The sequence below is a fragment of the Mercenaria mercenaria genome, chromosome 8, assembly GCF_021730395.1.
Source record: "Mercenaria mercenaria strain notata chromosome 8, MADL_Memer_1, whole genome shotgun sequence".
NCBI lineage: Eukaryota > Metazoa > Mollusca > Bivalvia > Venerida > Veneridae > Mercenaria > Mercenaria mercenaria.
Genome location: NC_069368.1, coordinates 25,846,305 through 25,863,059, shown reverse-complemented (window position 1 = coordinate 25,863,059; position 16,755 = coordinate 25,846,305). Strand labels below are relative to the sequence as shown.

The window sequence follows — 16,755 nt, the reverse complement described above, 5'->3', positions numbered from 1 at the left end:
GTTTGTTTTCGTGTTCTTTTGTTTTGTTTGCTTTTGACACCGTTATTCAACAAAATTTCAGTTATGTAATAATGAGGTGCTTGTCTGTTGTCATACCAACATTCCTTGATTGATTATAAATAAAGGCAAAATAAAGTGCCCACACAGGTAATAAGCTATCCATTATAAAACTAGAGCTATCACTAAAGGTGATGAATGTACCCTCCGCATGCACTGACACAGTACATTGCAATTTGACGCACACAAGATTGCATAATTATGTGGACTGTATGTATATAGACTGTATGTATACAGTATAGTAACAAAAAACAAAGTCCCATAACTATGCAGAATATTTATCTAAAAGAATGTAACATGCACCATGCACAACTAGGGTTGGTACTGATCACTTGTGTGAAGTTTCATTAAATTGTGTGCAAGGGTTTGGTAGATTAGGCACGCACAAGATTGCATATGCAGACTGTATGTACATAGTATGTTAACAAGAAACAAAGTCCCATAACTGTGCAATTTTTGTCGCTGAAAGAACCTAACATGCCCCATGCACAACTACTGTTGTTACTGATCACTTGTGTGAAGTTTCATTAAATTGTGTCAAGGGGATGAGGAGAGATGGTGCACACAAGATTGTGTCTATGTATATAGTATAGTAACAAAAAAACAAAGTCCCATAACTCTGCAAATGTTTTTTTCTAAAAGAACCTAACATGCCCCATGCACAACTACTGTTGGTACTGATCACTTGTGTGAAGTTTCATTAAATTGTGTGAAGGGGATAAGGAGAGATGGTGCGCACAAGATTGCGTCTACGGACAGACGGACAGACAACCTGAAACCAGTATACCCCACCTTACAACTTTGTTGTCAGGGGGTACAATAACAAACTTCTCACGAAGGAATCGAACTTGAGGAATTTTAGTTTGGTACACGTGTGACTTGACATGATGCACGTCCCGTTATTCAAGCTCTGTTCATCTTTACAAACGTTGCCAGATGTCATTATAATAGAAGAGGATTTCACTGACAAGTGCATGCAACACGGTTAGTTTGACCTGATGCATGTTAACAAGCATAGCATGGAGTAGCCGGCTCACTGAAAAGTGTAGGCAGAGTCTATAGGTCCGCAATAATGCCCGGGCTCATTTGCCTTAGGGTAGTAATAGTTTAACTATTATAGAGATAGCTTAGGCAGACGCTAATATAGTCTGAAAAGTAGATCCCTCGGAAGCACCGAAAACAATACAAACAATGAAAATTGCAGACTCGGTTTGATTGAGTCTGTTCATGAGCAGTAATGGAAAATGAAACACTGCCCACGCCCCCTAGCACCGGCTTAAGCAGTATTCAATCTTCAAATTTAAATGAGTTGAAATCAATGATCCCGAAGGACCAGAAAATATAACAACACTGAGATGAAGTCGGGGCGACTTTTTACGGCCGCCACACAGCACTTAACACCCGCTAATGCTGGTTAACTGAATAGTACTGACCGAGTACTCGACCGCATTAAAGCAAGCACTCATGTGCTTGAGATTTAAGATAGGTCAACTATTATAGAATAGCATAGGCAGACGCTAATGCTGGTTAACTGGATAGTAGATTTCTAGTGACCGAGTACTTGACCGCATTAATGCAAGTGCTCATGTGCTTGAGGGTTAAGATGTTATAGAATAGCATAGTTGGCTCACTGAATAGTACTGACCGAGTACCCGACCACATTAATGCATTTGCTTCAGAGTTGTGATAGATAGTTTAATTATTATACAGATAGCAAAGGCAGACGCTTAGGTTGGCTCGCTGTATACTCACCAAGTACTAAACCGCATTGATGCAGGTGCTCATATGTTGCAGGGTTGTGATAGTTAGACTATCATAGAGATAGCATAGGCAGACGCTAACGTTAGTTAACTGAATAATAGTAACCGAGTACCCGACCGCATTAATGCACGTGCTTCTGTGCTTCAGGGTTGTGATAATTCAATTATCATAGAGATAGCATAGGCAGACGCTTAGGTTGGCTCACTGAATAGTAGTGACCGAGTACCCGACCGCATTGATGCACGTGTTCATATGTTGCAGGGTTGTGATAGTTTAATCATTATAGAGATAGCGTAGGCAGACGCTTAAGTTGGCTCACTGAATAGTACTGACAGCGTAGTATACTATATTGATGCACTTCCTACTTTTCTTCAGGATTGGGATAGTTTAGTTATTATCGAAATTGCATAGGCAAACGCTAATGTTTGTTATCTGAATAGTACTGACCGAGTATCCGACCGCATCAATGCACGTGCTTATGTGCGTCAGGGTTGTGATAGTTTAGATATTATAGATATAGCAAAGGCAGACGCTAATGTTGGTTAACTGAATGGTACTGATCGAGGAGCAGGCCGCTTTAATGCACGTGAGCATGTGCTTCAGGGATGTGATATTTTAATTATTACAGAGATAGCATAGGTAGACGCTAATGTTGGCTAACTGAATGGTACTGATCGAGTAGCAGACCGCATTATTGCACGTGAGCATGTGCTTCAGGGTTGTGACAGTTTAATTATTATAGAGATAGCATAGGCAGACGCCAATGTTTGTTAACTGAATAGTACTGACCGAGTACCAGACCGCATTAATGCACGTGAGCATGTGCTTCAGGGTTGTGATAGTTCAATTATTATAGAGACTGCATAGGCAGACGCAAATGTTGGCTCACTGAAGAGTACTGACCTAGTACCCGACCGCATTAAAGCACGTGCTTATGTGCGTCAGGGTTGTGATAGTTTATATATTATTCATATTATAGAGATAGCAAAGGCAGACGCTAATGTGGGTTAACTGAATGGTACTGACCGAGTACCAGACGGCATTAATGCACGTGAGCATGTGCTTCAGGGTTGTGATATTTTAATTATTATAGAGATAGCATAGGTAGACGCTAATGTTGGATAACTGAATAGTACTGACCGAATGCCAGTCCGCATTAATGCACGTGCTTATGTGCGTCAGGGTTGTGATAGTTTATATATTATATAGATAGCAAAGGCAGACGCTAATGTTGGTTAACTGAATGGTACTGACCGAGTACCAGACCGCATTAATGCACGTGAGCATGTGCTTCAGGGTTGTGATATTTTAATTATTATAGAGATAGCATATGTAGACGCTAATGTTGGCTAACTGAATGGTACTGATCGAGTAGCAGACTGTATTAATGCACGTGAGCATGTGCTTCAGGGTTGTGGTAGTTTGATTATTATAGAGATAGCATAGGTAGACGCTAATGTTGGCTAACTGAATGGTACTGACCGAGTACCAGACCGCATTAATGCACGTGAGCATATGCTTCAGGGTTGTGATAGTTTAATTATTATACAGATAGAATAGGCAGACGCTTAGGTTGTGAATAGTACATCGCAGTTTCATAGCTGTCGCATACTTTTTGTTAAAAATATGTCCTACTAACATAGAAATTTTGTAAAGATCTGTATGTAAACATTTTTGTCAGAAACTACTCAGTGCCAAAAATGTTCATACTCTGGGAAACAAGAATATCGTACGAACGGGGGCGGACAGTGCGGAAGTAATTTGTTACTTTAAGAGGACATGGACTAATTTTACTGTCTTGTTATTACTTTAAAACTAACATGCTATGCTGAACTGCAATAGAAAACCTTAAATATTAATCGTTTACCTCTCAAATAATGCTCACGTTGCATCTTTTTGATAACATGAGCGAACGAGATTGATTCAGGATGAAAATAACTTACACAGCATACTGCAATACCTTATAAAGCATACCGCAACACCTAAAATAGCATACTGCAACACCTTATAAAGCATACTGCAACACCTAAGATAGCATACTGCAACACCTAAGATAGCATACTGCAACACATTATAAAGCATTCTGCAACCCCTAAGATAGCATACTGCAACACCTAAGATAGTGCAACGCCTAACATAGCATACTGCAACACCCGAGAGAGCATACTGCAACACCTAAGATCGCATATTGCGACAGCTTATATAGCATACTGCTACACCTTAGATAGCATACTTCAACACCAAAGATAACATACTGCAACACATTATAAAGCATACCGCAACACCTAAGATAGCATACTGCAACACCTAAGAAAGCATACTGCAACACCTAAGGTAGCATACTGCAACGCCTAAGATATCATACTGCAACGCCTAAGGTAGCATACTGCAACACATTATAAAGTATACTGTAATACCTTATATAGCATACTGCAACACCTAAGATAGCATACTGCAACACCTAAGATAGCATACTGCAACGCCTAAGGTAGCATACTGCAACACATTATAAAGTATACTGTAATACCTTATATAGCATACTGCAACACCTAAGATAGCATACGGCAACACCTAAGATAGCATATTGCAACGCCTAAGATAGCATACTGCAACACATTGTAAAGCATACTGCAACACCTAAGATAGCATACTGCAACACCTAAGATAGCATACTGCAACACATTATAAAGCATACTGCAACACGTAAGATAGCATACTGCAACACCTAAGATAGCATACTGCAACACGTAAGATAGCATACTGCAACACATTATAAAGCATACTGCAACACCTAAGAAGCATACTGCAACTCCTAAGATAGCATACTGCAATACCTTATATAGCATACTGCAACACCTAAGATAGCACACTGCAACGCCTAAGATAGCATACTGCAACACATTATAAAGCATACTGCAACACCTAAGATAGCATACTGCAACTCCTAAGATAGCGTACTGCAATACCTTATATAGCATACTGCAACACCTAAGATAGCACACTGCAACATCTTATAAAGTATTCTGCAACACATTGTAAAGCATACTGCAACACCTAAGATAGTATACTGCAACATCTTATATAGCATACTGCAACACGTACATGATTCAAGCATACTGCAACACCTAAAATAGCATACTACAACACTATATAGCATACTGCAACACCTAAGATAGCATACTGCAACACCTTACATAGCATACTGCAACACCTTATATAGCATAATGCAACACCTAAGATAGTATACTGCAACATCTTATATAGCATACTGCAACACATTATTCAAGCATACTGCAACACCTAAAATAGCATACTACAACACTATATAGCATACTGCCACACCTAAAATAGCATACTGCAACACCCAAGATAGCATACTGCAACACCTAAGATAGCATACTGCAACACCTAAGATAGCATACTGCAACGCCTAAGGTAGCATACTGCAACACATTATAAAGTATACTTTAATACCTTATATAGCATACTGCAACACCTAAGATAGCATACGGCAACACCTAAGATAGCATATTGCAACGCCTAAGATAGCATACTGCAACACATTGTAAAGCATACTGCAACACATTGTAAAGCATACTGCAACACCTAAGATAGCATACTGCAACACATTATAAAGCATACTGCAACACATTATAAAGCATACTGCAACACGTAAGATAGCATACTGCAACACCTAAGACAGCATAATGCAACACGTAAGATAGCATACTGCAACACATTATAAAGCATACTGCAACACCTAAGAAGCATACTGCAACTCCAAAGATAGCATACTGCAATACCTTATATAGCATACTGCAACACCTAAGATAGCACACTGCAACGCCTAAGATAGCATACTGCAACACATTATAAAGCATACTGCAACACCTAAGATAGCATACTGCAACTCCTAAGATAGCATACTGCAATACCTTATATAGCATACTGCAACACCTAAGATAGCACACTGCAACATCTTATAAAGTATTCTGCAACACATTGTAAAGCATACTGCAACACCTAAGATAGTATACTGCAACATCTTATATAGCATACTGCAACACGTACATGATTCAAACATACTGCAACACCTAAAATAGCATACTACAACACTATATAGCATAATGCAACACCTAAGATAGCATACTGCAACACCTTATATAGCATACTGCAACACCTTATATAGCATAATGCAACACCTAAGATAGTATACTACAACATCTTATATAGCATACTACAACACATTATTCAAGCATACTGCAACACCTAAAATAGCATACTGCAACACTATATAGCATACTGCAACACCTAAGATAGCATACTGCAACACCTAATATAGCATACTGCAACACCTTATATAGCATACTGCAAAACCTAAGATAGCATACTGCAACACCTAAGATAGCATACTGCAACACCTAAGATAGCATACTGCAATACCTTACATAGCATACTGCAGCACCATAAATAACATTCTTCAACACCTTGTATAGTTATCTGCAACACCTTATATGGTTAGCTGCAACATCTTATATAGAATACTACGACACCACCTACGGCATACTGCAGCCTATGATATGGCATGCTGCAGGACCAAAAACAGCATGTTGCATACCCTTACACAGCCGTATTCAGCACGTTATATAGGATACTGCTGCTGCCAGCACCTTTTATGACATTCTGTAGGACCTTATGTAGCATACTGCAGGATCTTATGTAGGATACTGCAGCATGTTAGGTCCTTATATGGCATTCTACAGGACCTTTTATGGCATTCTGAAGGACCTTATGTAGCATACTGCAGGACCTTATGTAGCATACTGCAAGGCCTTATGTAGCATACTTCAGGACCTTATGTAGCATACTGCAGCACGTTAGGTCCTTACATGGTATTCTACAGGACCTTTTATGGTCAAATGTTGTTATTATTTGCCAGCTTCAGATTGGTTGAAAAATGTGTAGGGAAACCCGTAGCATTCAATGAGACTTCAGCTGATTGGTTAAAAGTGTGTTGCTTTGAATCATAAAAATATCCTTAAAATCTTGAAATATAATGTTTTCTGTGCATTTTGAAGTATTTTATAGCTGCCTGGCTATAAATTTAACTTTGAAATTAGCGATTTAGTGAAGTAAGTACTTGTTGGAATTCACCACTAAATTCCATGCACAGTTGAGGGTGGTTGTCTTTGAATGGAAATAGAAATAAAATGGATCCTGCATGCCCATGTAAAAATGTTGTTTTTTTTTGTGTCTGGAAGGCTATTTGACAGGGTAAATGGCACCTCATTTGTCAACAAAAGTTTTAAGGGGGTCCTACAGAGTCATTTCTTACAATGTAAGCCTATGGAAAAATTAATAGCAGTGTCTGACCTAAATGGCATTCTGAAGGATCTTAAATGACATTCTGCAGTATCATATATTAATGTCAAGTTTCAGATCGTTATTTGGCATTCTTATACGGCATTCTGCGGTTTCAGCTGCCAAACGAAGTGATAAAAACCAGGAACACGTCCGCTATCCGGAATGAAATCGCCGATGATAACTGAAATTATGTCCTGTTATATTTTCTGATCCTCTGTATTCATTGAGTTTATTCAATATGTGTGTAATCGAGTTCCGCTTAACACGGTGCTAGGGGCCGTGAGAGGTGTTGCACGTTTCATTACTTTTCATCATGGAGGTAGTCTATAATCCAACCGAGTCTACTACTAATTTTTTTATATTTTTTTTGGATGCATCCTATGCTTCAGGGGGGATCAGTTTATCAGTTTACAATTTTATCAAGGCTATAATGTGTATAGTCAGCTAGCATCTGTGTTAATAGTCCAGTATCCTGTATGGATAAAACCTTGTGTTGATGTACTTCGTTTAGAATTTGCTGTAACAGAGCAAAAGACGATGCCTCAAATATTTTGAAAGTGTCCAGATTTGCTCATCAACTGTCTACGCTCATGCAAAATGGAGGTGAAACGGCGGAAAGCGATAGAGCGTTACCATGGATACGTGTATTGTCACTAAGCGGAATCGCCAAGTGTCAAAAATCAATGATCAAAATTATTTCAAGCATTGCTTGCTTCTTGGTAAAATCAGCACAAATAACGTCTTGATATAATTGGTTATATTGTATTTAAATGCAAGGAAATCGTGTCATTTATGGTTCAATTTGCAAATTTTTCCCCACAACCTGGCAGGGGACACCCCTCTCACACCCACCCCGTCTCACCCACCATATCTCACGCCGCCCCAATACCAGATGCCTCGCGACGTACGTGCCTGCATTTTCTTTGTTAGCAGAAGGTATGTATTGGATAAATCTGTCTTATTGAACTTTGCTGAGTTTAATTGCATATTGTAGCTACCTGTAACTAATCCAGATTTCAGTTCTTATTGTCTTAAATTTGCACCCCTGCACAAGTGAGTCCATTTGTAACATACTATAAGAAATGGACACACTTGTGCAGGGGTGCACATTTTGGGCAATATACATATATATGATTCTGGGTAGGTGTTGCCTGTATTTGAATTTGCTTTAGTTTTCTGGATGAGGTACTGGTTCAGTATGTCACTGCAGCGATTACTATTGAATTCCAACGTTCCTTATGTGACGGGTCATAAAAATATTTAGGCTGGTTTACATTTAGAATACCTTCAATGTATTTTGATTAGCCTCTGTAATTTTGCTTAGGACGGGATCCAAGAAATATTTACTATCAGAGGATTTGTTTGTTTCCTAAATATGTGTGTGTGTGTGTGTGTGTGTGCGTGTGTATGTGTGTGTGTGTGTGTGTGTGTGTGCGTGCGTGTATGTGTGTCTACGAGAGTTGATACCAAATAATTTTTCGCGAAATTGTCATCTGTGACAAGTTTAAAATTCTGTAATTCAATACTGTATTGTTGAAAAACTTCAATGATCCAAACATTCAGATCGAACTAGATTCTACCTAAAACGTGCCTTACCGTAAAAGAAAGGAAAAAAACAAACAACAAAAACGACAAACAATACGAGCCAAACAAACAGAAAAAACTTACAATTTTATTTAGAACAATGCTTAATGCATAAACTATTAAAAGAATGTACGTGTCACTTTATGTACCAGACACTTTATGTACCCGCACTCTATGTACCACTTTGGACACCTTATGTACCACATATATGATATATAGTGGATGATCATATTTTTGTATTAATTTGATGAAAATGTTACATTTTATGTTACTTGAAATGTTTTTACTAAATTTAAAAGTTACTTTTCATAATTAATAAGGTAAAATTTAACTCTTTCCCATAGAAATGTTAACAACATTCTATGGACTTGCAACACTATGAGATACAATTACTGTATTATAATATATAGGTGGTACACTAAGTGTCAAAGTGGTACATAAAGTGTCTGGTACATTAAGTGACTGGTACATAGGTGTCGCACCCCTATTAAAATAATTGCGGTTTATAACCTTTTATCACTGCCGCCAACAACAACAACAGACCAGTTCAGATCCAGGTATATTCATTATTATAAGACATTAAAGTACTTATGCGAGTGCATACTCAAATAATAATTAGAAAATTAGCTTTTAAGCTAAATAATATACCATAAATGCTTGCAATGACAGTAATTTAAGTGGAGTCAATGCACGAATGGTGCATTTGGCGTAATTTCGGATGAGAATTCCATTCGGACAATGTTAAAATATCATTATCAGATAAAGAGGGACAATACTTGAGTAAGCGGGTAATTATAAATAAACCAAGGCCAGTCCAAACAACAGAATTAGCCCATTCCGATTGTCCGGAAACAATAGGAAACTTGTTGACGGAAGGCTAAAATAATTAGGAATTATGCTGTGTTCTCGTAAGGCCTAAAAAAAAATTTCTTTGTTTCCGGTAACATGCTCAAAAAAAGGTTATTAATAAAACCCGGCCCAGCCCGGCTGAAACCACGGAAATAGCCGATTCCGATTGTATGGAAACCACCGGAAACTTACGGACAGAAGGCTAATAGAATTACGAATGGTGATACCGTCATCTTTATCAAGGCAATTATGTGTATTTTATTTCATTATTACAAAAGTAGAAGCAAAGTATTTAATATTGATGATACGTATGTTTGATGAAGTATTGCACTTGACATAAGCAAAGACCTAAAATAACAAGATATTTGAATCACACTCAATCAAAGAAGTAATACGTTCGGCAGTCGATGTGTCATTTTGTGTACCGGACAGACACGAGGTAGCAGTTTGCAGGATACTTTCAACAGAACTGGACAGGCTAGTTAAATGTACGTCGTTATTTCACACCTAACGATGTGACACTAGGTTGTGTAGTAAGGTGAAGGGGTCTATACCGTGCACTGGAAGTATTTATAAAATTTGGTTGCCCGACCAAGATAGCGTTTTAGCATATTAAGTTTTAATTTAATGAAAATATCTTATCTTAGGGAACATATGAAAATAAACACTCTTATATTAAGGTTGTCAAAGATTTGCATTGATAAGTACATTTTGCGAAAATTAACTAGAAATTATTAATGTAAGTTTATGAAATTATTATTATACTCCTTTTGCCTATCTCGGTTGCGCAACCAAGATAGATCGAAAATAGATGAACTATGAAGCTATGCGCTGTTTTCATACTTGCCATTTGTTTCAGGTTGTTGAAGTATTCAAATTTGAATATAAAACTAAATAAACTAATAAATTATATCAAAATCTAAAAACATAGTCCACTTTTTACATTCTTTTCATATTAAAGGGAGGCAATTACAAAATTTCACAAAAAATATCAAAGTAAACATTTCCAGAAGAGGTATAACTCTATGTAATAGGTCTTTGTTCCTGAAATACAAGAAAACTGAAAAAAAAATATCATAAAAATATTAATGTTGCTCAAATGATAAATCATATGATTTAGCTTTAAACAAAACCGGGTGATTTTGTATGGAGATGATACCCGGAGTTACAGTAAGTTGTAGAAGTGAATGAACTGGAGTATAAAATATGAAAGATCGGTCGCAAAGTTTGGAACCCCGGGCCCGCCCCCCCTGAAACATGTCCGCTCAGTCTGTTTAAAACAAAACAATAAAAAACGGTAAATATCTTATACGGATAAATGGGAGGGTAGTGATAGCAATGAACTTTCATGTTTTAACAATTTACTGCTAACGTTATTTTTGTTTTTAGATTATTTAATTTTTGATTTTTCTTTCTTTTATATTTGAAATAATACTAGCATATCTTTTTAACACAGAATTAAAAAAAAACCGGTCCGGTCGGACTACGAACTATGCTTTTGCTATACAGGGATCACTTTTGGCCGCGATTTCGCGATATTCTCGCATTATTTTGGTGAAAATCGCATAAATTTTGCTCAAATGCGCTTAAAAATTGCATCCGCGTGGCCGTAGATCTTTTGCCGAAATTGCAACTTTTCGCTGAAATGCGGTCTTGCCGTTACTTAATTTTCGTATGACGTTCATTTAGGCGCTTGAATTTCGCTTTTATCTCCATAGAGCGTCCGATGATTATGACTACCAGACAAAAATAATCTGTTTTCGCGATGTTTCAAAATACCATTGAAACAGAAATTTAAGCATTTGGAAGGACAAACAGTTTGCCTCCGTTCGCGCGGATGAATAGCGATGAGAATAACAAGATGGTGGAGAAACCTCCTGTGAAGTCCCTTCATAAAAAACGCTGAACGCCCGCATTTCCAAACGAAATGGTTGAGGGTAGGGTCATAAATAAGTTTGACTTTAAAATTGTTTTGACCTAATGGAAGTGTATCAAGTCCAGAAAGATTAAAACATAACTGAACTTCAACTTTGACAAAGCAGCTTTGAAGTAAAAGCATTAGGAGAAAAATGCATGTGGACCCAAGACTTTGTTATAACTTTCTTCAACATATTCAGCAATGGTCCTTCAGCAATTCCTGGCACTGAATTTTAGAGTTGTAAAAGATGTCTCTGAAAGAATATGTTTTGTTTATTTACAAGATAATTGTTCTTACAAATAAACAGATGTTTGTTTTTCAGTGTAATAAAAGCTGTCTGATGTAAAATCCCATTATAAAAAGAAACAATCCCATTCATTTTGTCAAAAATCTCATTGATTCAAGGCAATGGGAATTAATCTCATAATAGTATCTGCCAAAAGTGATCCCTGCTATATGCTTATACAACTATTCACACAATGTTAACTTTTTTGTTTTTAAAATGAACATTTTAAAGCATGGATTACAAATGTGTGCAATTCAGATGTTAAATTATTATACCCCACACAATGTCCAGTGCACTTTTCCCATTAGTTTAACTTGAATAATATATCATAAGCGTTTTTATATCTCGTGCGCAAAATCGTTATTTTCAATTTCTGCACATGTGATATACAATAATTGCCTTTTGGTGAGGTGGATATGAGCCGCGCCATGAGAAATCCAACATCCGCCCAGTCTGGTCAGGATCCATGCTGTTTGCTAACGGTTTCTCTAATCGCAATAGGGAGCGGTGGTCTAGTGGATAAGGTGTTGGCCGCTCAATCCAGAGGTCGTGGGTTCGAGCCCCACTGGGGTCACGACCATGACTTCTCATATGACACCAGTACTGGTTTTTCCAGGAAGCGGACTCGAGAGTGGTTACAATAAGCTTGAAGCTTTCATCACAATCGAGCTAAAACAAATTTGTATAAACTAAAAACTAATTGCAATAGACAATGTTGGTTTTCTCATGGCTTGGCTCATATGTGGATTTATCGGCCTGATAAAAGCAATAACAACCTCGAGCGAATTTATCTACTTTATATCGCTTTAACAGGTCGATAAATCCACATATCGACCACACATAAAAACGACAATTGTTTTATTATCAAATCCAGCCGACTCATAAGTATAAACATTAGATACAAATGTCTGCAGCCTTAGGTCATCTTTCATGGTTAATTGTATACGATGTCGCATTGTTTTAACGTAATAACGTGTGGACGTCACAGCTGGAGGTCAATATGTGTGTTTGGCTCCGCCTTCGAGAAAATACGGTTTTTAGCTCACCTGTCACAAAGTGAGCTTTTGTGATCGCGCGGTGTCCGTCGTGCGTGCGTCCGTCCGTCCGTGCATAAACTTTTCCTTGTGACATCTCTAGAGGTCACAGTTTTCATGGGATCTTTATGAAAATGGGTCATAATGTTCATCTTGGTAAATTCTAGGTCAAGTTCGAAACTGGGTCACGTGCGGCCAAAAAGTAGGTCAGTAGGTCTAAAAATAGAAAAACCTTGTGACCTCTCTAGAGGCCATATAAGTCACAAGATCTTCATGAAAATTGGTCAGAATGTTCACCTTGATGATATCTAGGTAAAGTTCGAAAGTGGGTCACGTGCCTTCAAAAACTAGGTCAGTAGGTCTAAAAATAGAAAAACCTTGTGACCTCTCTAGAGGCCATATATTTCACAAGATCTTCATGAAAATTGGTCAGAACTTTCATCTTGATGATATCTAGGTCAAGTTCGAAACTGGGTTACGTGCCTTCAAAAACTAGGTCAGTAGGTCTAAAAATAGAAAAACCTTGTGACCTCTCTAGAGGCCATATATTTCACAAGATCTTCATGAAAATTGGTCAGAACGTTCAACATGATGATATCTAAGTCAAGTTCGAAACTGGGTCACGTGCCATCAAAAACTAGGTCAGTAGGTCAAATAATAGAAAAACCTTGTGACCTCTCTAAAGGCCATATTTTTCATGGGATCTGTATGAAAGTTGGTCTGAATGTTCATCTTGATGATATCTAGGTCAAGTTTGAAACTGGGTCACGTGCGGTCAAAAACTAGGTCAGTAGGTCTAAAAATAGAAAAACCTTGTGACCTCTCTAGAGGCCATATATTTCATGAGACCTTCATGAAAATTGGTTAGAATGTTCACCTTGATGATATCTAGCTCAGATTCAAAAGTGGGTCACATGCCGTCAAAAACTAGGTCAGTAGGTCAAATAATAGAAAAACCTTGTGACCTCTCTAAAGGTCATATTTTTCATGGGATCTGTATGAAAGTTGGTCTGAGTGTTCATCTTGATAATATCTAGATCAAGTTCGAAACAGGGTCATGTGCGGTCAAAAACTAGGTCAGTAGGTCTAAAAATAGAAAAACCTTGTGACCTATCTAGAGGCCATACTTGTGAATGGATCTCCATAAAAATTGGTCAGAATGTTCACCTTGATGATATCTAGGTCAAGTTTGAAACTGGGTCACGTGCCTTAAAAAACTAGGTCAGTAGGTCAAATAATAAAAAAACCTTGTGACCTCTCTAGAGGCCATACTTTTCACGGAATCTGTATGAAAGTTGGTCTGAATGTTCATCTTGATGATATCTAGGTCAAGTTTGAAACTGGGTCAACTGCGGTCAAAAACTAGGTCAGTAGGTCTAAAATTATTAAAATCTTTTGACCTCTCTAGAGGCCATTTTTTTCAATGGATCTTCATGAAAATTGATCTGAATGTTCAGCTTGATGATATCTAGGTCAGTTTCGAAACTGGGTCACATGCGATCAAAAACTAGGCCAGCAGGTATAAAAATAGAAAAACCTTGTGACCTCTCTAGAGGCCATATTTTTCATGAGATCTTCATGAAAATTAGTGAGAATGTTCACCTTGATGATATCTAGTTAAAATTCAAAACAGGGTCACGTACCTTCGAAAACTAGGTCAATAGGTCAAATAATAGAAAAACCTTGTGACCTCTCTAGAGACCATATTTTTCAATGGATCTTCATGAAAATTGGTCAGAATTTTTATCTTGATAATATCTAGGTCAAGTTCAAAACTGGGTCACATGAGCTCAAAAACTAGGTCACTATGTCAAATAATAGAAAAAACGATGTCATACTCAAAACTGGGTCATGTGGGAAGAGGTGAGCGATTCAGGACCATCATGGTCCTCTTGTTTATCGTTGAACATGTGACTACATCTAGAACAATGGAAAGGACTATAAATATAGATTTAATGATAAAAACAATAATTTCATATCACATGCGCAACAACGCTATTTTGTTTTTCTGCGCATGTGATATTACATTTTCATGTCTCCCTATGAGAGATCGATACTTTCGTGCTGATTAAAAGACGATGCGCTTATTTATACATAGGATTAAATTACTTTATCTTGTGTTCATACATGTGTGAACCCGGCCTATTTTTCTTTTCTGCTTTTGAATGATTTGTTCTACATGCAACATTTTGAAAACAATTTTTCATCAAATATCAAACTGAAACTATCACCATCAGATTGGAAATTAACTAACTACTAACTACTAAGAAAATGAGTGCTCTCATTATATGTTCCGTAGTTATCGCCGCTTTTCGAATGTTACTGCTGCTGATTTTGTTGAAGTATGCTCATAAATACAGCGTTATGTAACCTCAAGACTATAGATACTTATCAAAAAGTAATGATTTTTATACAGCAAAGTCGCGACAATTTCTAAGTGCTTACTAGTAAAGCCTCCTTAATTCTGTCTTCATTATTTGGTAAGTAATAACCTTTTTAATGTTAAATAAATCATTTCATTATTTTTTCGGTATAATAAAATAAATAATGTATTCCTGAGAGAGTGATCCCTCAAAATAACTCTATCCGTGACTAATATTTTTCAATGCGACAATTGTAAGTTACTTTAGAGAAAGAATTTAGTATTTAAAATGTAAATGTATAATAAAATGTTGACGAAAATGGGCTTAAAATCCTAAAAGGCCACAACAGGAAATAATTCTTCCCGGCTAATTCTGACTTTTAAGTTGGTCGAGACTTTGATATGCACAATCAAAATTTTCCTAGCACCACAGCATAAAAATGAACCTGATAGTCATTTTATAATTTTATTTCATTCAAAAACATTTCAGGAACATTTTCAGAAAATAAAAGATACATACTAAGTGGCGAACGATCAGTGAAATGTTTAATAAGAAGTACTATATTATGTTTTTCATTACGCCGCTTTTGTTTGTAACATGTATTCAGGGATACACGCATAACAATAAAGATCGGAAAGAAATTGAAAATGGCTAACAAAATAAGAATATAATAAAATGAAATTTATGCTGTTGTAAACTTTTTTGTGGTGATTAACTTATTTTTCCCTTAGATACAAGCATTTGTATGTAAAAAATTGAGTGTGCAATAGCTGCGCGTGAAAATAGGGTAGGAGAAAATTAAGACAATACCGCGAAAACTAAGAAGGAGATCCCTGTTTATTTTTCGCTCATATTACAATTCAAATTTTTTTGTTTTATCATAATTGTATTTGTGAAAAAAGAACACACTACTTAGTCATTCCATTTGAAAACATATAGGTTTCAATGGACCTGTTATACCAAATGAAACATAATTACTTTTTGGATATAATGGAAACCCAAAAAATAAATTAATCTCCGTAAAACAGAAACGTCACAACTATATATTTAGGGTTGAGCTAAAATGTGATTTCTCGACGCGATTTGCGTAAGGAGTTTCAACCATAGTAAACTAAGCTGTGTTAGAGTAAACCGTCTGCAGTACATTGTGATATTGATAAATTTACAAAAAAAAAAAATCTTAATGAAGAAATTTGTGAGATTTGAAGAAACAACATCCGTTCAAAGTTTTATTTTGCTTTTTCGAGACTTATTTGTAAATTATGATTAGCGGGCTCAAACGATTCTTCAGTTGTTATGTATCAGAAATGCCGAGCACTAGCAAACTGACTGAAAAGGCATTCTGTATACAATAATATATCAAATCAACCTAAATAAATAAGTTTTGCAAGATATGTCTAACCATTGAAGTTTAATTTTGAAGTATCTAAATTCATAATCTGAAAGTGTAGAGCATTGGTAAATATCCAAACGAACCTTAACAAGTTTTTACTTGGTCTTTTTTCACGAAACAGTGTGAATCGTTTTGTATATTGAGTG

At 36.8% G+C, this 16,755-nt stretch overlaps 1 protein-coding gene across 1 annotated transcript in view; it reads left to right on the top strand.

Annotated features, from left to right (window-relative positions):
- Positions 1–9,276: 9,276 nt before the first annotated feature.
- Positions 9,277–16,755, top strand: part of LOC123522822 (long-chain-fatty-acid--CoA ligase ACSBG2-like) — a 72,871-nt gene continuing 65,392 nt past the window's right edge. Inside the window, exon 1 of the mRNA XM_053549585.1 lies at positions 9,277–9,323. The gene's annotated coding sequence lies outside the window, so the exon portion shown is untranslated. The remainder of the gene's footprint in view (positions 9,324–16,755) is intronic.